We start from the raw sequence: 25,269 nt of genomic DNA on the forward strand, positions 1-25,269 counted from the left end.
ATAAACCGTCTCCGCACAGAATCAGTTCTTCATTGCGTCCTTGGAAAAGGGGATGGATCACCAGAAAACGCTAGACTCTAGCGAGAGGGTGCGACCGACCCTAATTCTAAGTCTGTCTTTACCTAAAATGTCAGCTGGAGGCATATAGTGGCTAACAAAAGCGAAGCTTCGTCTGACACCGTCTGGTAAGCCTGGATAACCCTTAGAGCAGCAGATCTCCTTGTTTAATACTATTGTAGGTGAAGAGACACTTAGATTCTTAACGGAGAGATGGATGTTTAGTTATTTTACAATTATGTGTGTTTTTCATATGTGACTCACGGCTTTCAAGGTAGAAAAATTGCTTCGATCTTTAACATTGAAGGTGGTTTCTGATTGAAAATTGGATTTTAGTTGGTACTTTTGAGGGTGAAACTAAAAATGCCAACCAAATTATTTTCTTGGTTACTATATAGGAATTAAAACAACAACAAATCATTACGAAAATACCAGATTTCGACAAAATAGATTTTCTTATTTTTATATATTTTTTTTTTTATTGATAATTTAAAACATCAATTACAAATATTATTAGTTTAAGCTTTTAAGTTAAATGTAATTATATAAGTCCATTTTTCTGTAATTGTTAAACATATTATACTGTGTCACTGTTGATTTTATTGTGTTAGGGCCTAAAGCTAGATCTAAATTAGATGAAATATCAAATATGGTGTACTTTCTGCAGGGTGTTGTCTACTTATAACTTATATTATATTTATAGCATTTTATAAATTCTGTTAGTAGTGTTTGACTGTTGGGTTAACGCCTCAGGGTACCACTGTGACATTTTTCTTATTTTGTTGTAATTTAAAAACCAATAACCAAAAGAGTAAAAATGTTTTTCATTTCATACATGGTATAATTTTTTAATATATATTTATTATTTTTGAACTATTTATACTTTATAGACATTTTAAATTTTCGCTTGGTCAAAAAGCTTGAAAATTCAATAAAAGATTCCTCGCATTTAATTTTTTACTTTACTTCATAAAATAAGAGTCATTATAAAATACATATATAAGTATCTATAGCCTATATATGCGTATAGGCAATAATATACAACTGGCAATACAATTTGTGTCATATTTTAATCTACACTTTTTGTGTGTTATGAATATATGAGATATCGACATTTTCTTTTCGATTATGTATAAAATTGAACAATTTTTTTTTTCATTAAATCTGTCTATTTTAACTTAAGTGTACTAATATTAATGATATATATCATCTTTTTTTTTAGCATCTATAATCCTACTTTACATTTTATTTAAATTGTATACAATTTTTTTAAATAACTGTATCCATTATTATTGTCTATTACATTATAACTACTTCGCGCATTAGTTTCAGTTTACCACTCACACTTATTGACCTAACTGAATCGCAGTCGCGTGGTCTGTTATTATTAAATTTAAAATAACATTCCGTTTTATTTTCTTGTCATTTATTGCCACAGTAACCGTTGTGTAAATTATACCTAAAGTACCTATATTACTGTAGATTTGTATTATAATCATCGATCATCATTTATATCTCTTGACTGCGGACCAAAGGACGTACTATTGAGCTATTCAATATCATTTTTCGATAAGACTACGGTCGTATTTGAACTATGAAAAAGGTAAAAATTAAAAACGAGACCATACACGAGACATCCCCAAAAATTTGTCTAAATATACGCATACATTATATTGCAGAGAATGATGAATTTTTAATTAATTATATGGTGTTTGATCTTCAAACTTTTTTGGGTAATTTTTCAGACCTTTTACCTATCTACTAAATTTATTCTACGCAATATGACATATAAAAAGTTAAATGGTAAAAATTAAATTCAAAATATTTGATAGAATAAATTCAAAATATATGTAAATTTTCTAAATAGAAATTGGCTGTCGAAAAAATAGAGTTCCATGGAGAAATTTGATTTTCCTCTGATCACAAAATTTAATAATTATAATTTAATACTATTAATACGAGTATTATATGATAAAGAAATATTATAAAATATTCCACATTTCCATAATTTTATTATCGCAATAACAAAATCAACATTCAAAAATAAATATTTATAACTATTGACAGCGAAATGAAAAAAAATTAAATCCACTTCAATGGTTACTATTATTATTATATACTTTGATGATAAATTGTATGTATGTATTTGTATGCTATGTTATACAAATATTTCTTTATTATACAAACTTTAACGGATATCAGTAGTCAAACTCTGCAACTGGCATGCTGCAAAAACAAATCAATTTTCATCACTCAATTTACGAGAAAAAAATTATGTAAGCACTAAAATATATGGTATGGATGCATATCTCTATATATTACTAAAATATTTTTTTATTTATTAATTTAATGGTATCAAGATACCAAATATTTTTACAATACTAATTACAACTATTTACGATTAATATGTTTTCAATAATTTACTATAATAGATATTCGTTACTGTATATATACATATCATTTTTAACACAGGTTTTATCGTTAACTGCATATACAATATGTTAACACATACCTTTTATAATTTTGGTGGGCGTATAAGATATACATCAATATCGAACATAGTTATAATATTACCAATCAAGCGAATTGAAATGTATTCAAACATTGTCGTAAACAATAATTATAATCATTTAGACGATTTATTTTATCAAACTAATTTGAATTTAAATGATGTAATATGCATCTAAATTTAAATAATAGTATCACATTATTATACAGATAAGTTAAGTGAGTTCTGCGTCTATAAGAAGTAAGAACAATGATTGAAGAATATCTGCTATTATGCATAACGACATGCTCATATACTATTCAAGTAAAATTCAAGTTATCATTTCTTAAGAAAAATATCGTTTTGAAATTAACCATTGCATCTAAATAGTTTTTATTTATATGCCACTTGAATATATATTTTAATGTTGATGTATAGGTAAGTCGATCCCCAGCATAAATAACATATTATGTATTTTAGTATTTGTATTTATAAGTTAAAATAACATTGAAACTTTATTCAGCTAACAATTGTGAAATTTTTTGATTCCCCCATCTCTCTAAAATATCAACTACGTGGATGCCCATTGCCCATGTTTGTTAATGATATTTTTTTGTCAATGATTTTATATACTTTTTATTTAATGTGCAAGTACCAACATTGTAACTGAATATTGATCTGTTTAATTCAATTCATGAAAAGTAACATTATATACAAAATTCAACTTCTTATTTTGTTGAAAATGGCATAAAATTTAATTAATGTGAATACCAAAATTACAATAGACGATTTAAAACTTTATAAAACACAACAAAATACTTTCAAAACAAGATAATGTTATCTTCTCACCTCTTTTTATTTATTTATATTAACAATGAGTCCGATAATAGAATTAGATTTTTTAATATTGATCGCCCAAGTGGATCTGTAGAATATTTATATTAAAATAATCCTGAACTTTTTCGACGTATTTATCTATTGTTAAAAGTAGGTACTTACCAGTGATTCTGGATTTCCACAGAAATTTCCGGACGATCTTATTTGACATTAAAATTTAAAACGCGACAAGACATTTTTATGAAGGTGTACTGGCCGTCGTGACAAGAAAGACAAACTGATCTAGCTCTACTAAACGTTCATAGAGATATTAAAGTACTAAAGTACTTTAAACGATAAATCATGCCGCTGTCTTATTTTTGACTAAATTCCATAACTTAAATTCAGTATTGTCATATTGGCCAAAATAGTACAATAAAATATAATCCTTCCCCCGAAAAAAAATAAATAAACTGACTTGTCTTATATACGTATAAGACGCATAACATGGTCCACCTTATACCTATATAAAATATAGCCTATATTTTATTGAACGGTGATGACTGTAACCGACATAAATAGCTAATGACCATAGATTCCGGGTTCAAACAAATTATCAGTTGGTTCATGAGAGTGAATGCAATAATTAATATTATTAACATAGGTATGGGTATCAATACCTATATCGATATAATATTTTCACCTATGATGAAATTTGCATTTGTTATTTATAATTATTCTAAAATTAAACAAATACATGGCTGTAAAGTTCGTTCATAGTACTTTAGTACCTATATACATTATACATCTTATAAATTATCCATAATTTATAATACTGCTAGCACTCTTAGCTGGTAATAGTGTAATACTATTATAGTATTATCAATCTAATAGTAATGAATTAAAATTTATCATTATATAATAAGATCATAAACAGCTGAGAAAGATTACAGTCACTTTAATTATTATTTTGATGATAATAAACGGTCACTGTTAAGTCTTATTAATTAACAGACATAATGACTAACATTCATCTTATCGAATTTAGGAAAACTAAAATAAATTATTCGTGACTTTTTCATAAAATATGTAAAATTAATACAAACCAGAGAACGTACAATATTGTATAAATAATTTAAACAACGATATCACAATATAAATTTTTTTTTTAATTAGAAATAAGCCTCGGCAACGGTGGCCATTGGCTGATATTGTTTATATTGTTATAATATAGTTTTTACATCATTTTTATATAGGTGTAGTTTTGTTTTTACATAGTTATTATTATTTTATAATATTTTTTAAAATGTTAAATATTTAAAACTGTTTGTGTAATCGTGAAAACATTTTAGAACTTTTAAGAAATAACTTAGGTTTTTATTTTATTTATTATTGAGAAGAATTGTTTTCCAGTGTTGAATCATGATATCTTAGGAATATAGAATATAACAATAATTATTGAACTTCTGGTTAGCTGTAATTAATTATAATATCTTATACACAATAACTATGCATAAATTAATAAATATCTTACAAACTGCTTAAATGTCTTAGGTAATGTATACGATAATTAATAATCAAAAACGTTTTTAATTAAAATGTTATCAGTTATATTACCTATTACAAACCTTTAGTATATTTATGATAAAATCAATATTTAATGAATCCATGTGAAACTTATTTATTTCACTTTATCCTTTCTTTTATTGTAACCATAATAATAAATGTGTATAATGCATAATATACTATATTATTATACGTCATATAATATATATATAAATATGCTCAATTTCACTGCAGAATGCATAATACATAAAATATTCAATCTGGCCAGAGAAAATGAAAATAATAAAAATGAACAACCGCTCTATAACTATTACAACGGAGACCCGTGGCCGCCTCTACGTCATTATCATCACCATCAAAATATAATAATATTTAACTTCACTATATTATTATTTCACGCGACGAGACTATACAGACTCGCTGCAGATTATGCTTTATAGTATCGTGTCGTTTACCAACGACTTCTGTTATATTATATACTTACCCATACTATCCACTCGAACGCGTTCAATCATTCTCGACCATTTGTTTTTGTTTTTTTTTTCTTTTCTCTATTGTTCTACACCCACTCGCCGCCGAGTTCTTATCCCCTCGCTCACCACCGCCAAAACCAACCCTTCACCCGCATAAACCCCCTGCCACCCCCCCCCCCCACCGCCACACCCACCAATGACTATTCCACCGTCACAAACGCCGTACCGGAACGAAGATTACTCGACCCTCGTCAAGCAGCGGTGTGGACCGTTTAATGTTATTGGTATTCACGCCGGAAGTTTTATTGTCGTACTCAAACGTGAGTTTTTGCCCTTTCCGGTTTGATTTACCGTATATCGCCTGGCGTCGGATAATTGTATATGGATCGCTCCACGTATATGATGCATATAATAATATATGTATATATGTATATGGGTGCCCGCTCGGCGATATTATATTATTGTTTGTCGCGCGCGATCGGTTTGGGGTGGAAAATGGTAAAAAAAAAAAATAATAACATAACACTATCGACTCGACGTTTTTCCGCTACTCGTAAAAAACGACACTTGCGGACATCCCCGCGTGGTCGTCCATCCACCCTCGCGACTTGTATATTATTATACACATTACAATAATATGGCACCGCCGGGCCGCTGCAACTCGCGTATGTATTATAATTTATAATATATAATATTATGTATACTACAATACGGAGGTTTTGCGTTGTTGATAACGGCGGTGGATGTTAACCGAGAAAACAATATTATAATATATCACATAATTTATATGTTTGGCCGCGGCGACGACGGTCGGGTGCAGGGAACGAAAAATGTGTCACGGTGTTTAATAGCTACCACGGGACCCGCAATAATAATAATGTAACAGCTCTGGCGAGCTTAGCGTATCCGCCATGATACGACTACACTATATGTAATTATAATATATATATAACGTTGTTGAGATACGTTCAAATACAAAATGTCTAAATAATATTATTATGGGGCCGGAGTGGTGCAGTGGTCAGGCAGTTGATTGCGACTCACGCAATATTATCGGTTCGATTCATAGCAAAGTGCAAAAAACTGCGATCACCAATTTCTCGTGATGCTGTCGTCCGATTGCGTCATCCGGTTTCCGGCTATTAGGTCCCACTCCACTGGGAGTGAAAACCGCACACGTCTGCTTTGGAGAGAAGGGGGTAGTGACGGTATAGTGTCATGTATGTATAGTGATATGCACATAGGTAAATAGATCACATGATCGCTTCCTACTATTATACTCACTTGTGATATGCATCGACAAAGACCTCAAGGTCGTTTCAATTATATGAACAAATACAGAGAAAAAAAATAATTATTATATTAATAAGTACACATATTGTATTTGCATAAGTACAATATGCAGGACGCGCTGCCGCCTTCGACTCGATAGGTACCTAATATTATCCTGCAGGACGGCGATAAGGACGACGCACATTCACCACCGTTATACGCACTAGCTGTTTGTGTAATTATTGCGGTTATTATTATCACTGTGATTAAAATTATTACTCTTTTTTGAAAAAAATTGGTCTCCCGATGGTTGTGTGGCGAATTTGTGAGTTAGGGAGTATATAGGTATATGTACCCATCGACCACTATAATTAATGTATTTTCATCACCGACCACGATGACTAAATTTGAAATTTAGACCAGCGATTTCCAAAATTTTACAACACCACGGCTGCTTCGCTGCTTTAGGAAAAAGTTTCGTGAATCGTGGAACCATTGTGTAGAAGAATAGACCTTAAACTCATAGACCAGCCCACCCGATACCAAATGTATTGATATAGTCGCATGCCGACATGGCGCAGTGATGCAGCCCGTTTAATATATATATACATAATAATATATATAAAAATATATTGTCCCGTATCCAGGGGCGTATTTTGACTTACTTCTAGGGGGGAGGGGGGGGGGGGGGGTGACTCAAATTTTTTTCTTTAATTCAAGCTCAAATTTTACAAGTGGAAATGCGTGGTCGTAAAATGGATATAATATACAGTAATAACGGCATTAACTACGATTTATGGTATAACAACAATAGGTTCTTAAATCATGTTATTATATGTGATAATAAAATAATAATAATAATAATAATAATAGAAATCTGTGGATATTGTATCTAAGTATTCTAAGTATCTGGTCTTCTATATAAATAATTTTTATACTATATCATTATTATTATTATATTAAACAATTTTAACTGTGTATTTCACATATTATAATCGATTCCTTAAATACGGATTCAGGGGGGGGGGGGTCGATCGCCCCCTTAGCTCCCCCTTAAATACGCCCATGCCAGTATCAGAGAAACTGAGTGACTGTAATCGAAAAGCGCCACCTATCTATTGACACGGTGTAAACGTGAAGGGGGTCGGTCTATGAGTAAAAGGTCTACGGTAGAACCAATATTTTCTAGCAATATTATACTAGGTAGTAAATATTATTTTGATGAAGTTCATTTTCCTAGAATAATATGAAATAACTTTCTAAATATACACAAGCATATTATATAATGTGCCGGAACCACTTTGAACTGCACACTTCAGGGATCGCTGATGTACACAATGTTAAAGGTGTATAATTTATTAATTTTTTCGTCATGCCCAGTATTGTACGAAAAACTGCATCTCAAAACAAAATACTTAAATAGTTATCCGACATCTGTGGATAATTTTTCGAATAAAGTTCATAAAGATAATAATTTTAAGATACCTACCTGTATTCCATATTGTTCCTATAGAATAATCTTAATCTAAACGTCCGCTTTACTTTATTGCTTAAAAGTTGAGCAACTATATGTCTATATATTTTTGTTAGGTAGAACAAAAGTTTAGATCTCATTACATTTTTGTGAATTTCAGATTATTAAGAACGATAACTTTCTTACATTACTACTTGTTCATTATATTTATTACATGGTAATATTATAATATTATGATATTATAGAAATGCATACCTAATGAATAAACATAATTTCTTATGTTTATTAAACATAAATATAGATATAGATAATATATTTTATACAATACAATAAATTGACGAAATTGTTTACTAAAATGTTTTAACTTTCATCAAATAATATGCCATTCATTAATATATTTGAATGTGCCTATACCTAGAAAAAGATATAAAAATAATTATTGCTTACAATATTTTGGACATAGGATTTTTATATTTGTATGCAAAAATAATTAAACTATCATCTATTTCACAAACAATCATTTCATTTTCACAAAACAAAAATACCATAAAAAAATGTTATTCATACACTACATGATATAAAATGAATAAAAAATTATTATTATCATTTTATCAACGTGTAGTAATAGTATGTATTTAGTTTGTACTTAATTAAAAGTATCACGAGTAGCGTTTATTGGAATATTTCTTATAAAATTATATAGGTATACACTTAATGATTAGAAGAAATATATATAAAATATATAGTAATATATATTATGATTTTTTGATCTATAGTTTATTTATACTTCCCGACATCACCTTAAAAGTATATTCACTGGTTTGTACGCACAAATAAAACACGTATATAATTTATTATAAAGATAATAACTCTGTGTATATATCCGTCATAAAATGTTTATGGTTACTTTTAAAATTACAAAAAAATATACCTGAGTTTGGACAGTTTGGTCCCTATAAGGTAAATATTATAAAAGAATTATTGATTTGCAGAAAAATGTAAGTGACTTTTGCAATTTATTCCTCACTTCTATAAAAATAATTTTAGTTTTTAAAACAGAATATTATTACCCATATGATAAAAATAGTTAATGACACAACATGCGTTTCTAGTATTTGTGTAGTATACAATCATTACAATTTATATTAAACCTGGATGAATGGTATACATCAAGGAGTAGACTAATAGATTTTGAACTTAAATTAAAGAAATATAAAAATAAAACCATTAATTTCATACAAAATGTTGTTATGTGACACAATATTAAATATTTTAGATTGTAAAACATTTAAAGAAATAACGAAGATAAAAATTATAAAATAAAAATTAAGTATACCTATATATTATAGTACTGAGCTCTTATTTCGCTTCACTCATTTCGGTAAAGCACAGTATTGTATTATTATTATAAATTTGAAAGCAATGATAAATCATTGTATTCGAAAAACGATTCTGAACGAATCTAAATTTACTATAGTATTTATTTCGTTTTTCAAATATTAAGTGCTTTTCAAAATTAATTGAAAGTAGAGATTTTTAAAATATATGAAATATGGCTGTGAATTGGATATGAGTAGATATAATACTTATGTTATAATACAAAATCTTAATATACTTAAAACATAAAATAAGTTATAATAGATACAATTTAAATATGTATATTTTTCAAGAATTTAAACTCCTTTTTGCACTGCATTTGATTTATGGCTTAAGTAAGATTTAAATTAAACCAATTAAGTATGTAAGTATATATTATCACAAAATGGTTATAATTCATTTTAATTAATTTAGCAATACCTTTTTGTGGACCTAATTTTTGATCTTTAATTAAACTATATTTTAAAATTGTAAATGTTTAATTGTTTTGGAAATCAAGGTTCTAAGGTTTAAAACCTACGAATATATACAACTTAATTTTATTAGATACCTATTAATGTATTATTATTTATCAGTGTACGCATATAAGGTACAATGAGTATAGTGTATAAAGTATAGTAACTTAAAAGTTGAACTTAATAACATAAAGAAACATATATTGCAGTCATCCTAATTACAATTAAATTTAATATTTATTAAGTAGCTGTACATTTTTAGTTTTAAAATAATAGGCAGCATTAACATAATATTCAATACCTATTTAAAGACTTTTAAACAAAATTTCACTATTGTATTATTTCCCAAAACTAATATTGAAATGAAAATAAAAATAATAAAAAACTCATTATAAAACTAATAATTCCTTCAAAAATACTTAAAATTTAGAGTAATTACCTATAAACACCTATTGATTTTTTCTTTTACAATTCATAAAGCGGAATTTTGGGAATAATGATTTTAATTAAAAATATCAAGTTGAAGATATTATTATACGAATTATAGTAATTTTACCTGTTTATTCCAGTGTAATAAGATGTGAATATTTCTGATTATTACATCAGCACGCTGCATAAAATTTAAACATTTAAATTGAACCCAAGATGTTTAAATTGACAAGCAATAAGCTACTTTTGTTAATATCTCCATTTAAAATTTAAAGTAAATTTTTAGGATATTTTTAACAGTTTTATTTTTATTTTACTAACCGGTGAATTGAGGTATACCTCATGTAACAACTTTTGAGTTTTGATGAAACAAACAATAGTGTTTTCTTTGGAAACAAAAACACTATCCCTCTGTACTATTGTGCATTATCTAAACATATTGCGATGCAGTAAACAGTAAAAACGTAACGAAATGCGAATTGTCAAAGTTTAGTATCTAAATCTGCATACTATGTTTGTCGTTTGGGAGAAAGTATATTTTTCATTTACAAATAACTTTGGATATTGAACCTGAACGTTCAGCCGAATGGAAAATGTACGACACCGAAAAAGGTCACCTGAGGAATAACGTAGGTATATGTATTGCCGTATTGGGTTAAGTACACAAATTCTTTATCTATATAAGCAGACACTATGCTGGTTATATAGCCAAATGCCAATGCTTATGATATTACTATTGTGATTCTGAACTAGTCTCATAATCACATAATATGTTAAGCTGTGCACTAAAGTAATAACTAACGACAAGTGTACCGCAGTAAACAATAATAATTTAAACGAACACCTTATGTCTTTAAGTGTTGGCCTAACACCAAATTACAATATACTGTTATTAAGGTCGTCTAATGCAGTCAGTGCAGATAATAATCATTAGTAGTTGAAGTATAATACATTTTGTGAATCATAACGATATTAATTTGTATGCCTACAAAACAAAATAAACACATAATCAAGTTCAATACGTAACCTACATTTTTGTTTAATAAGAATGTATAAAAAAAGTGGGCAAGTCGTGAACTCTGCTGTACAGTAGGTTACTGTAATGGATGGAATTAAATTTGAATCCAATGATATTATATCATTGTATACGAAAAACGATTCTGAATGGAGACGGTTTATCTATCTAGGATATATTATGGATTATTAAAAATTTTCAAATCTTAAAAAGAAAAACTTTTATGAATTTCTATCTTAGATAATTTGAACATTGCCGTAAATTTTAAATGTTTAGTCAAAATTTGAACTTTAAATGCTTATAAAAAAAAAAATCGTGCCTATGTATTTTAAATTTTTTTTAACTGATATTGTAACAATATGTTAAGTGTCTTGAATTAAATTTTCAAGCTTTTCTACCCAACAAATACATTTTATCGATATTTATAGAAAAAAAACTAAAAAAGTTGAAAAATTAAAATGTCAGTAAACAGCTCAAAACAAATCAAAATATTTTGAAAATTTTATCAAATATAAAAAATGCCTATATAAACATTCAGTGAAAATTTCAAGTATCTGTGGTCATTTGTTTTAGAGTTATACCACAATAAGAAAATCGCTAAATGAGAAATCTAGTGAAAATCCAATGTTGTAAAAATTTAAATTTCAAACGCTCTTAAAAATTTAATTTGAATTTCTGGTGGTCATTTTTTTTTTGTGATAAAGATTGACAAACTTGTAAGGAAGCTTGCATCTAAATTACCTCTCTAAAGTACCAGCTCAAGAACATTACCTTTCAGAAAAAATGCTACACTTGATACTTTTGAGCAAGTTTAAAGGGAGAAAAAGTGTTTACAAAATAAAAATAAAAATAAATAAATAAACATAATTGTAAGCCCAATACATTCCTCGTTCCGCTTAGAATCTAAAATTGATGGAACAATATAATTTTATAACAAATTTATAAGTAGACATATTTATTTCATGAATATATTTTACTATATCGAATGAAAATATATTTATGTAACAATACTGCCAGCTATGTTTTTTTTTTTTTAATTGACTACAGTCCAAATAAGTTTAATATCCACAAAAACAAAAGCTTACATTTAAATTGTTTAAAATATTTATAAAATTAATTAACTTTGTCTACATTTCAAATATATGTATATATTTTAGTATTGATCGTTACTAGAACAAATTAATTTTAGAGGTTATAAAATTAAAGAAATATTATTCAAACTAAAAAGCATAGACAGTTTATTTATTTTAAATTATATTTTGTAATAAAATATTTATTAGGAATTATTATTATTTGTGGAAACAATTTATAAGGATTCGAAATATTACCAGAACTCTTTTAACGGACAATATTATTATAGTGCTATTAATAAATAATATTTATAAATAATCGTATCGAATTATCGATATCGTTGACCAACACTAATAAATATATAACATTTTATTTGGACAGGAATCATTGTTCAGGAAAATAACAAATTAACGTTGGATACGAGCTTTTTTCTAAAAATAAGAGTAATTATTAGTTATACTACGTTTAATAATATTTAAATATTAAACTTAAAGAAATTTAAATAGTTGTCCATCATACAATAGGAGAAAGCTGTGAAAACGTCAAAATGTGAAAAATAAACTTATTTTTAAATACTATAAATTCATGAAAATATAAATAAGCATAAGTATGTTTTGATTTTTAATAACATTAAATATATATTAAAAATAACATGCTAATGACTAATCTTACAACTTATCTGTATTTTGCTATAACAAATTTTTTTTTGGTTAGCTTATAAATAAAAAAAAATACTCAATATAATGCCTACAGTTTATTCAAATTCACATAATTTTATTTTTATAAAATTGTGCTAATAATATTGCAGAAAATAAAATGAAATCTGTAAGGTGCTATTATTAATTCTATTTTTCTTCTGCAAGTTACAACGCTGTTATTAATGATTGCATTGTGAATTTTAGTTGTTCAATTTTCTTGGCCAATATAATAGTTTAAAGTCACACATTTGGCATTATTTAGACAGTTATTACGTGAAAACGAACATAAAAGTAAATTTACGAGTACACAATATAAATGTTCAAAGAAAAATCAATTCTATTCAAAGAAAAAATGTACTAGAAAACCTATTTTTTGTGCAGTAAGTACATACGATAATATTTTATAGTTACCTATTATAATTGATTTTTTTTTAGGAAAATATCACAGACCAAATTGAATAAACGTGTTTACACAATTTAAGTATATAATAACAATAAATTATTGTGTGAAATGTTATACTTAGGGGAAAAATGAAAACATTTACACTGAAGTCAAAAATGGACATTGAACATAATACATGCAAATTATAATTTACAAGTTAGAAAAAATATATAATGATAATTGGTCTACAGGGTTTTGGCCCTATAATTCCAAATTTATTCTTTACAGATATTATATTTTCTGACCGTAATTTTTACACTAAATTAATAACATTTAATATTAATATTGATAAAATGCAATACGCTCTCATAAATTTAACGAAATTTAAAATGTGTGTAACTATAATTTTTACAGTTTTATAAAAATTTAAAAATTTCCGTGTTAATCAAAAATCCATATTCGATGTATATAAATGTATATTTTAAATTATTTAAAAATATTTAAAACAAAACGGATATTGCAGTCGGTGTTGTATCAAGTATGCCGTAAAATATTTGTGTTTGATGTTGTTTAATGTAATATTTGTGTTGATATACCGAACCCTTGCAATTTTCGATTCTATACCATCGCTTTAATAATTTATGAATTACGATTTACACTTTTACTGGTTATATTTATGGCCTTTTTACTTAACGCTGCAGATAATGACATTCCATACATGCCGAATTATTTGATATCATGTGTGTTTTAAATTTTAAAATATATTATAGGTACAAGGTGTAACAGATAGAACTAATTTTTGGAATACATTTTTTTTCATCCATTAAGTGACCCAAGCGCTACATGTATATTATACATTGTTTTTATGTTTTATTTTTTAGTACTGAAAATAAAAAAAATAATTTAAAACAAATGTTTATGAATAAATTAAAAATAGCCTATTTATGAATCTGATAATAAGAACAATTTTGATGATAAAAATATTTATCTAAGTCAAGTAGTTTATTTTTTAGAAATTTTTCAGAATTCAATATTTTTTTAGTTAAATTAATTTGAAACGCAATAAGTTTTTAAAAATATGATTTTTGAGAATTTGCTGACATGAGTATATTTCTTAAATTATTTGCTTATCATATAATATTAACAATTGTAATACGATGTATTATCATAATTTTGTTTTTGGTCCAGGTCTTTCTGTTACACTATGTATATCATAAACTCATAACACAGAGTACAGTTTTTTTTGGTAGGTGCGCAACGTTTGCCGGTAGCAAGTGAAACGAATACTATACAGTATAATAGTGCTATAATAGCGTGACTATATACGACACACGCTTAACGGCCATAAACTGCAGCCGTATTGTTGTATATGCAAAGGAAATCAATAGAATTTTAGGGGTCGTCGACTAATCCATCGCCCCGTATTATACCTGAGAAACTATTTTTATTTTTTTGCGATTCACATAAAAGGGGTGCTCTATAATAATGATGGGAAAAATAATTGATTTTAAAAATAGAAAGCAGTAAGCCCATGACTCACATATTGCTACATTTCATATTATGGTTCAATGTAGATTATAGATTTATGTGCCAACGTAGGTTATGCGTAAAGTATAGTATATAATATTTTAATAGGTACCTAGATACGTCAAATACCTAATAATGATAGGTATGATAATAGTATGTAATGTAAAGATTTCATGAGACAGGTTAGACACCTGTGTATCAAGTTAGTTATTATTACTAACAACTTATGAGTCATAAACAACTATGACACTTACACTTTGATTACAAGTCTTTTTTATTACTTTTTGAATTTCTCAAAATATATAAGTTAATAATTAATAATCACATTTGAAAATCAATAAAAGACTATTAGATTTTTTTGTCTACAGACTTATTGATAATTTTAAAAATGTTCATAATAAAAAAAAACACCATCTTACAAATATTATTTAAAAATATGTATTTTTTTATTATTGAGTTATAGCTTCAACAGCTATTAGGGTCATTAGCCTGAGGTTATTTACTAGGTTTTAAACTGTGGAGTAGGATACGATCGTGTACTTATATTTGTGACGAGGATTTGTCACTTAAACCTAGATTGTCACCCATCCAGGAACTAGTGACATCGGCTGAGACTAAATACCTCGCCACATTATAATATACTATTATTTCAGTATTGTAAATTCTTTGTACACATTTGGGTTCGAAATTTAAATAATATCAAAATTAATCCTAATAGTGTTTAATAAACAGCTTGTAGCTAACTTAATTATAATAATTAATATTTGATTTATGAACTATAGACATAATATATTATCATCATCTTAATATAAGTATAGTCTGTCGACTCAGTCGTTAAATCAAATTAAATAACACAATATAATATTTTTAAACATTCTTACTTGAGTTTTAATTACCTACTCTTACAAGTGAGAAACGAACAGTAGGTAAATTGTTGTAAGTACTAACATTTTGATATCGAATATATTCTATAGTACATTGTAAATATACTGTTTATACTTATTTAAAAATTTAAATTACCTAATTATATTATTATATTGGAGTTATGTAAATCATAGTATTTTGCAATAATTGTTTATGTACCCATTTGTTATAACGTAGCGTTGCTTTCAAATTACAATCTAATATACCAATAATTATTACCTGCAGTTCGCTTGAGATAACTGTTAAAATAAAAAATAATGCTATTTGACCTTAGTGAAGGCTTATTCAGATGTATCCAGCTTAAGAACTATTTGCCCGTTGTTTGTAACAATATCGTGTTATTACTTAATGTTAAATCAAAACTGTTGAAGTAGAAATTTCATAGACTTATATCGCATTAGAGGTGAATATGAATTAAATAGTTAAGATGGTCCATATTTATTCATCGAATGTATAGTTAACTAAAAACGTATTAAGTAAATACTAAGATAAAATTCAAACATAAGGAATGGATAAAAATATGTGGCTAAACAAAGAGCAATAAATTATATTAGAAATTTCATATTTTGTACTAAGTTCAAATCAGATAAACTCTTATTGTATTCTATCCCATTATATTTTATATAGTATAAGCATTTGTTTTTCTTTTGATATTTTTAAATATTCACTCACATAACTTCTTTTAAGTATTTATGTCATAAACAAAAACTATCTGCACCAAAGTCATGCGTAAATATAAGGTAATTTTCAAGTTGTATGAATTATTAGTTTAAAAATTGAATTCAAATGCTTTTGAATAAATAGCAAACAATGACATTTGTTATACTTTTTACATAGACTAACGGTTAAAATACTTAAACCATGTTATATATTTTTGTAGAACAAGTACCTACGTTGAATTGGCTTAATCAAATTATTTTATGTAATATAATCCTTTTATTACTAAAATTTGGTCTGGCACGTGTCTATTCCGAATCGTTACACATAAATGAAAAATGAAGGCGTATACACTTGTACTCATACAATTACACTACAATATAATATAACTGTATACATCTACATAATGTATATATAAGACTGTATATTATAGTTATATAGTGATCGAAATACAATGTCATATCTCATATGGAAGGTAAAACAAGACGAAAACCATAAGAAAATTGAATTTAGTAGGTATACCATATATACAATAGAGGCAAATAATGTAACTAGGTTTTGTTTTTTGCGTTTCATTTTGTTGATTATATATATATTATTATATTGATATATATTAATATATATTGATTATATTATATTATATTACATATATAAATATATGTATATCTATATTTTAGTTGAGAATTTAAAATGGTTCAAAGTTGAAAAATTAGCTTTTAAAATAATAAATATAGTGCAGTTCTCCGCCGCTTATATGCGGCTATGATACATTTGGGTATCGAATGCCTTTTAAAACTATACGATAAATCATCGTATCAAAAAAACTAATGTTGTTCAAAAAATCTATATCGATTTTATATTTAAACTCCAAAATTCACTTACGTTGCTTGAGTACTGTTCGCAATTTTTCAGTAGGTTTTCCTTGCAGATTTTTGCATCCGACATCGACACTGCTTGATTATTTATAATACTATACGGTTTGCATTGCAGATGCATATAGTTTATGAGATTTTAAATCGATAGATATATAAGAAATTACTGATAGAGTGATAGATGTAGACAATTTTGGAGCTATATCAATAATCACCGATGGTGTTCAAAGGTCGGGGGGGGGGGGAAGAGAAGGGGGAAATCATCAATACAAAACCGAAACATTATTTCTCATTTCCCTCGGATTCTAAAAATTGTGTACACGCAAAGGGGGCGTGTGCGACGGGAAAGAAAAACCCATGGCGCCTCCGTCGACAGGAGTAAATTGAGTTATGCGGTAAGACATTGTCTTACACACTGCACAATCGGAAAGAGAAACGGTGGGCGACGAACGGGGTTGGTGGACGGAAGAGTGAGACATACGACTACGAGCACAAACATAATATATTATTATCATACGATTATTGTACATACGACACGACACGAGTCTGTCATACACGCGGTGACGGTGAGTTGTCTGTTTTTGATTAGTGCGTTTTATAAACACCACTGCTAAATCTCTACACCAGCGTGATTCGTAGAACTATAATATTATTACATAGGTACATCGCAGCGTAGGCAAATTGCAAGTGTACACGCGCATAGGTATTACAATATTATTATTATTATTATTATTATCATCATCATTATCCGCCGTCAGCATGCTCTACAGCAGGGGTTCCAAAACTGAGCACCACGAGCACTTTCTAAAGGCGCAGCGGTCTGCGGCTCATAATAAATAACTTAAAATGTATAGAATTTTTATCCTTCAAAAATTCGTTATTGATGAGAGTATTTTTTCGTCTTGTCTTTCATGATGGTATTCACAGCAGGGCGCCGTTACTATTATATCTGGTCCAAAAAGGAAACAGCGAAAAAAAGTTTGTGAACCACTGTCCACTGCTCTACAGGATGGACCTACTGGGCCGTAGTCTTTCACTGTTTAATGTTTCTGTATCGACAAGCGTTTATTATGATAATATTATGAGAATTGTATAGCGGCGCTCCTTGACCCGTAATCGAATACTGTTAATAAACATTAATTCAACGTTTCCCAAACTGTGAATCGTGATGCACTAGGGGCACACCGCGGTCTACGGCTCATAATAAAATAAATGTAAAACAATTTTTTTTTTGTTTTTCAAAAATTCGTCATTAATGAGTATTTTTCTGTCCTGTGTTTTAAGCAATGCACCGCGGGAAAAAGTTTGGGAACCGCTGCATTCATTCATTATAATATTATTATTATTTATTGTGAACTCGGTGATCGTTTATAAACCGTGCTGCCGCCGAACGGAAAACTCTTGAATAGTCGTTCCGGTTAATACTGATCATTTTTAATGGGACGTATTGATTCGAAAAGTTATGAGTATACCATCCATAGTTGATGATAATATGATTTCATCAACAGTAATGCAGTATCTATATATTTGGCACTTACGATTTAAAAAAAAAAAAAAACTATATAGCGATACCCATCAAATGTTCAGTTAAATCATTTTCGATCGACGTTGTACATCATCACAAACCTGGGATTGCTCCGATGTTGATATTATGATGTATTCGACGAATTCTCCAGCAGCGTAAAGCATAATATTTTCGATTTATTTCGAAAATAGATATTATATATTTCGTTTTGACACTCTTGACACACCTATTATATATAGTTTTATATAAATTTAAAAAATCTCTTCGTATCTATTATGTGTATGCTTGACGCTAGTGTACATATTTATATTATCTACATATACGTCTCGTCGACATTGTCAATAAACCTAATTTCTGGCAGCGGCAAAATAAATATCCATTATTCATCGGATAAGGAGAAATATTGGACAAACATGAATAAATTACAAATTTATGTAGAGTGAAAATTACTCAGCTCTGTCGCCAACGGGACGACGACTGTATAATGTGTGTGTGTACGACTATGAGTATAATGTTATCGTACTCTCTAACCAGCACCGAGTTATTGTTTTTTTTACTTTTGATCTCTTATCCAACCTATACCGCTCGTACGCGCCTCCAACGTCATATCCAATTATTGTATTAGCATACTTTAGAAGGAGTACGCTTTAAAATCCTGCCTGAGTGTATTATCCACAAAAATATGTGTGTATAAAGTTTACGCATGATACGCGGTATTTTAAATTCTAATATAAAAAAATAGGTAATTCATTTTAAATTTACGTTTTGTAAATTATAAACTACTGTACATATATTTTTTGTTTACATTCAAAATCTTTTAAATATTACCATACGATATCAGTTATAATCAAGAAAAATAACAGAAGATCTCGTTCTGATAAAGGTACCCAATATGGCAATATAATATAATTATGGCCTGTATAAGTTTCGACTGACCTAATCGTATTTGTGTGTATTGCATTTAAAATCAATAATTAATGATAGATTAATTATTTTCATAGTTACAATGAAACAATAAACTTCGAATTGAACAAATTCGCGTTTTTACCCTTTTCCCGTAATTTGTCGATAATTTTTCCTTACGCACGCATTTTTTAGAAATTAAAAAAAAAATGCCATCCAATACAAATTGTAATTAGATTAAATTTGCCACTTTAAAATGGGTACACAACTGTACATAATGCTATGAATTGATCCAGTATTCTAGTAAAAAGCTATTAAAACCAAAAAAAAAAGGTTTTGACATGCACAAATAACACAGTGATACTTCTGTATTTAAAATATTATTTTTAGTCTGTTTTTACATATTATTTTGATGAAAGCTTTTCATTTATTTTTATTGCATATAAAATATATTTGAAATTACATATGATTCAGTCAAAAACAAATTATACATAAGTACGAAGTACCGCACGAAAAAAAATGTATTTTAATATTTTATTAATTAATCCATCGATAATGAAAAATCATTTGTTTCAATACATATTGTGGAGTTTTTTTTTACAAATATTAATTATAATTAAGATAAGCAACAAATGTACAAAGGTTTTTCCTAAATACTTACTATACCTAAGTATTGGTGTAAAATAATAAATGTTTTAAATTACTTCCGAAATCAAATCCTAACAACTTCAATTAAAATCTATGAATAACTTTTTCATTTTCATTATTCAGTAATTATAATATATTCAAAGGGAAATTATTAATCAAACGCACGATTTAATCAACAGTCATACACAAGATATATTCTGCCTGTTCACTTAGGTATGTCGTAATTCATAATTTTAAGAGTACAAGACATTCATAACCCAACTTTTCAATTCCCTCAAACTTATTTTTTAACAACATATTAATTATTTTTGAATTACAACACGAGTAATAAATTTCCTTATATTATAATTTAAATTTATGGAATTTTTCTAAAAATATATTAATACTTTAATTAGTATAATAAATATAATAACATAATTAAACATACCTCCGTAAGCATTTGTGGCAATAATAAATTTAGCCGTAATTCTCCGTTAAAGTATATTATAAAGTATTGTTTTTATATGAGTTAATAAGCTGGTTTTAGTTAAATTATTCAATATTAAAAATTAATATTGAATTTTAACTAGGTAATAAATATTAAAGTCACAAATATAAAGAAAAAATAAATAATTTTTCAATATTTATAAGACTTTATAAAGAACTTTAAATTATTAATATGATCATGATCTTTAAGCTTTTGAACACTATATTTTCCCGAAAAGGTATATTTAAGGAGATTTTGCTAAGATCAAAATTTATCCTACTCACAAAATATGATGTTGATTGATATTGACTGTCGATGACATTTATAATTTTTTTTAAATTTTTCTGTTAAAATGTTTGTCATTTTTAACGACTTTATAGTCTTTATACGAACAAATACTACCTATATAACAATGTATAGTAAATTTGTATGTACATAATATATTAAGAGACTCTCAAACATAAAATAAACGATCTACCTATTCGTTATTTTTTTTTTGAACTGAGCCACTATGGATTTCGGACTCTCAAACTTCAACGTTTGTGATTATTATTTTTTATGTCAGTGATGGGTACATAGGACACGGTGGAGCATACTCTGCTTGAGTGCGACTACTGGAACGTCCTCCGTGATCCTTTGTCCATCCACCTGGGGCACAAGACCGCGTACAGCCGACATCCAGGATATAATTTGCGGGCCACCATTTGACCAGGTTCCAGCAGACCCAGATGAAAAGTTGGATATACTAAGGTACGCGGAGGAGTCCTTTCGGCTGTTCTATGGAATGGTCGAACGCATCTTCTCACGCAAAGAAGAAGAGGAGCGAGTCCGCCAGGCTGCGGAGGTGCGGTGATAAGAAATTTTGTTTCAAAAATGTTGTTGTAAAAATTGTTGTTGTAAAAATTGTTATTGTAAAAATTGTTGTTGTAAAAATTGTTGATGTAAAAAAATTGTTGTAATATTAGCGAGTGGGGGATTGTCCCACCACTAATAATTGTCGTTGTTATTGTTATCAATAAACGATGGGAGTCAGAGGAGAAGTAATGCTAACGCGGTTCCTTCTCTGGCTCTTGTGAGTCTTGATACAAAAGGAAAAAAAAAGTGATAGGTACATATAGGTATTATATTTATTTATAACATTTCGTATTCAACATCGTTTCGCATTTTTACCATTTTAATTAGTTTGGATTTGTTTTGTTGAATATAAACATTTTCTTTGATGTTGTCATTACTATATATAAAAGTAAAAACATTCACTGGAAATCATAACACATATTATTAAGGGTAGATGAAAATTGTCTGTACCAACATAATAGTAAATTACCTGCCTAAGTTATTTAAAATAAAAAGTTTTGAACTATACCTACTACAATTTAAAATATGTTTTGATGAATTAATAATAAAATAGTTCTAATATTTTCACAACTGATTTTATGTTAAATTAAAATAATTATTCACTTAAATTTTTAGTTTGTTTTTAGTAATCCCTTGTCAAACTGACAAAATATTGTAAAATGTAGCCTATACGTTATTTTTGTAATTTATAACTTCTGGGTAATTATTTATACAACGATGAATTAGTTTGTAGATATGTCAAATATAATTTTAATTTGTGATTTAGAGCTATAATAATTTATTTAATCCTGATATATTATATTGACAACATTATCCTTCACACACATTTGAAAAATATGCAGGCCCAATAATATTAAAATTCTATAATTCAGTGTACTTGATATTAATTCTTGATACCTACTGCAACAATTATTTATACCAATAAAAAAAATAAATTTTTTATACAAACAACAAATTTATATTCTGTTTACAGCACGTTACATTTTTGTTTTACACGTTCACTTATCTTTCGTCGTATCGGTTTATACCATTTAGTTTTGCACAGATGCCTGTCCGGTCACCATTAATCAAACAAGACGTCATCCACACCTCCAAACTGAAATTTTCCTTCGTATAAGCAGCCATAAAAAAAATTTTTTTTGCTGATCTTTGCGGTTTTACGTGCTTAACGTTTTTAATGTGTTTACAGTGCGTGTTTACTGCGAAAAAAAATTACATGGTTTTTCGAAGTTTTATGTTCGAGGTTTAAGAGGGTGCAGGGAAATGGAACGGTTTCAGTCTGCTTTTGGGGGACATGCTCCAAACAAGGCTTGTAAGTGATTGGGCAGTCGTAGAACATAAAGACGGATAATAGAAAAAACGTACTATCGATTTTTATGCTAAATGGTCTTAGAGGATATAATGACTACAAGCTACAATTTAAAATAGTACCATCTTATAAAATCATAGTTTATAGTATCTTAAATCGTGCTATAAATCAGAATATTATTAAATACAATATAATGATTATTATATACATTATAATGATCATATTCTAAGTATTTGTGTTGTGTGTACATGAATTAATTATACATATTAATAACATGAATAATACATTTTAATACTCAGCTCCGGAACTTTGCGATATCTCTAATAATTTTTTTTCAGTTATTTAGATACATGGCTAAGTGATAAAAAAATAATTAAGTGTTTGGTATAGTAACGTTAACGACGGTAGGTTGTGTGTTACGTAACGACGTTACATTGTTTCATGTTTGTAACGAGTCAGAAACGTAATTTCGTAGTTTCGTGGGTAAGCTTGAACTCTTCTCGTATATGCACGGCGTCAATCGTAAACTACGATGTTATATTTATACTCTATCTAACGAGAGAACACGCCTAGGTTCTTCAAACAATGGTTCTTCTGCGTATTCCCACTAGCCGCTAAATGGCTAAATGCCATTGGTGGTAGAACTCGTCTCAATAACAGCAGAGTTTCACGCGGGGATGCATAATAATTAGTAATTACTAATAACCAACTGTTCATTTTGTTCACAACTTATTTTTATTTATTTCCTATAAATAATCGTAAACAACTACCACTTACAGTTATTATATAACACTATATATAATATATATATTACCTCAGTTGCTCTTATTGTTCTTTTTTGAAACTGATTGAATAAAACATTCTAAAAAACAAAAAACAAATACTTTAATATAATACATTTATATTTATTTAGTATAATATTATAATGGTTTAAGTCACAACTCCCAAATAATATCAGTAATTTAATCTGCCGATGTTATAAATTCAATTTAAACACCACTTATATGTATTTCTAAAATAAATATAATTTTAGTTTTTACCTTTATTTTTTCGAACATTACAACATTATATGTACTATGTAGGTAAGTACTTACATAGATAGTTTAATACCATTGGTTATTAACGAAGAATGTATACAAAGTTAGGTACGTAAAAGAGTAATAACATCATTATAATATAAATCGTCGTCATTGAGCTGTTATTTTATTAAATATTAAACTATATTTCAAAAACAGTGTCATTTATCATTTTATAATGTAACAACAATGTTAACAACATAAATAATAACAAAGAATCATTTTTGAATTGTATTCAATGTCAAGAGTCTAATGAGCTTATATTATAAAATATCTTCATATGCCTTCGTTTAAAAAAAAAAAAAAAATATTGTGACAAAAGCAAATTATACTTAAATGGTGTATTTGATTTATCAAAATATGACACAACTTTTATTTGTACTTGTCTCTTATAGCTAATAAAATAACAAGTATTGTGCTTATATCTAAATCAAAACTGTAGTGCAATTATTACACAATTTATTTATTAGTTTAATAATTAAACAAACAACAATAAGTCAGTATTGTCAATAAAATTCAAGAAAACTATTAGTTTACTGCTTCAAATGGATTCAAGTTAATATATTATTTAGTGTCTGTATATATATATTCATTATTTTATTCAATACACACCCACGCACATATGTATACAAAATACATATATACATAGGCAACCTAAACAATATTTTAAAACCATATGAAACGCGGAAAAAAGACTATAGCCAGGGAATGTTTGCCAAATAACAACTTTGCTACTCGTTTTTGCTTGACCCCTTTTAAAGAAGCAAATACATCTTTCTTTTAACGCGCCAAATTTTTCAACACAGAATGTTTTTCTCTAAATAACATTTTTAAGCGAAACGACTTGTTCAGTTTATTATTTTAAGAAATAATTTTTATTTATCAAAAAATAAAACAGGCATTTTTATTTCTATTTTATAATAGTCGGGTCACA

The 25,269-nt window shown here is 27.8% G+C and overlaps 1 protein-coding gene across 2 annotated transcripts in view; it reads right to left on the bottom strand.

Annotated features, from left to right (window-relative positions):
* Positions 1-25,269, bottom strand: part of LOC107165700 (uncharacterized) — a 206,187-nt gene that overhangs the window by 146,603 nt on the left and 34,315 nt on the right. Inside the window, exon 2 of one of the 2 annotated variants that reach the window (XM_089219354.1) lies at positions 24,074-24,121. The exons of the other annotated variant lie outside the window; for it this stretch is intronic. The gene's annotated coding sequence lies outside the window, so the exon portion shown is untranslated. The remainder of the gene's footprint in view (positions 1-24,073; positions 24,122-25,269) is intronic. 2 annotated transcript variants of the gene reach the window in all.

Source organism: Diuraphis noxia, unplaced genomic scaffold, assembly GCF_037042655.1.
Source record: "Diuraphis noxia isolate RWA-SAM2 unplaced genomic scaffold, SU_Dnox_SAM2 contig0002, whole genome shotgun sequence".
NCBI lineage: Eukaryota > Metazoa > Arthropoda > Insecta > Hemiptera > Aphididae > Diuraphis > Diuraphis noxia.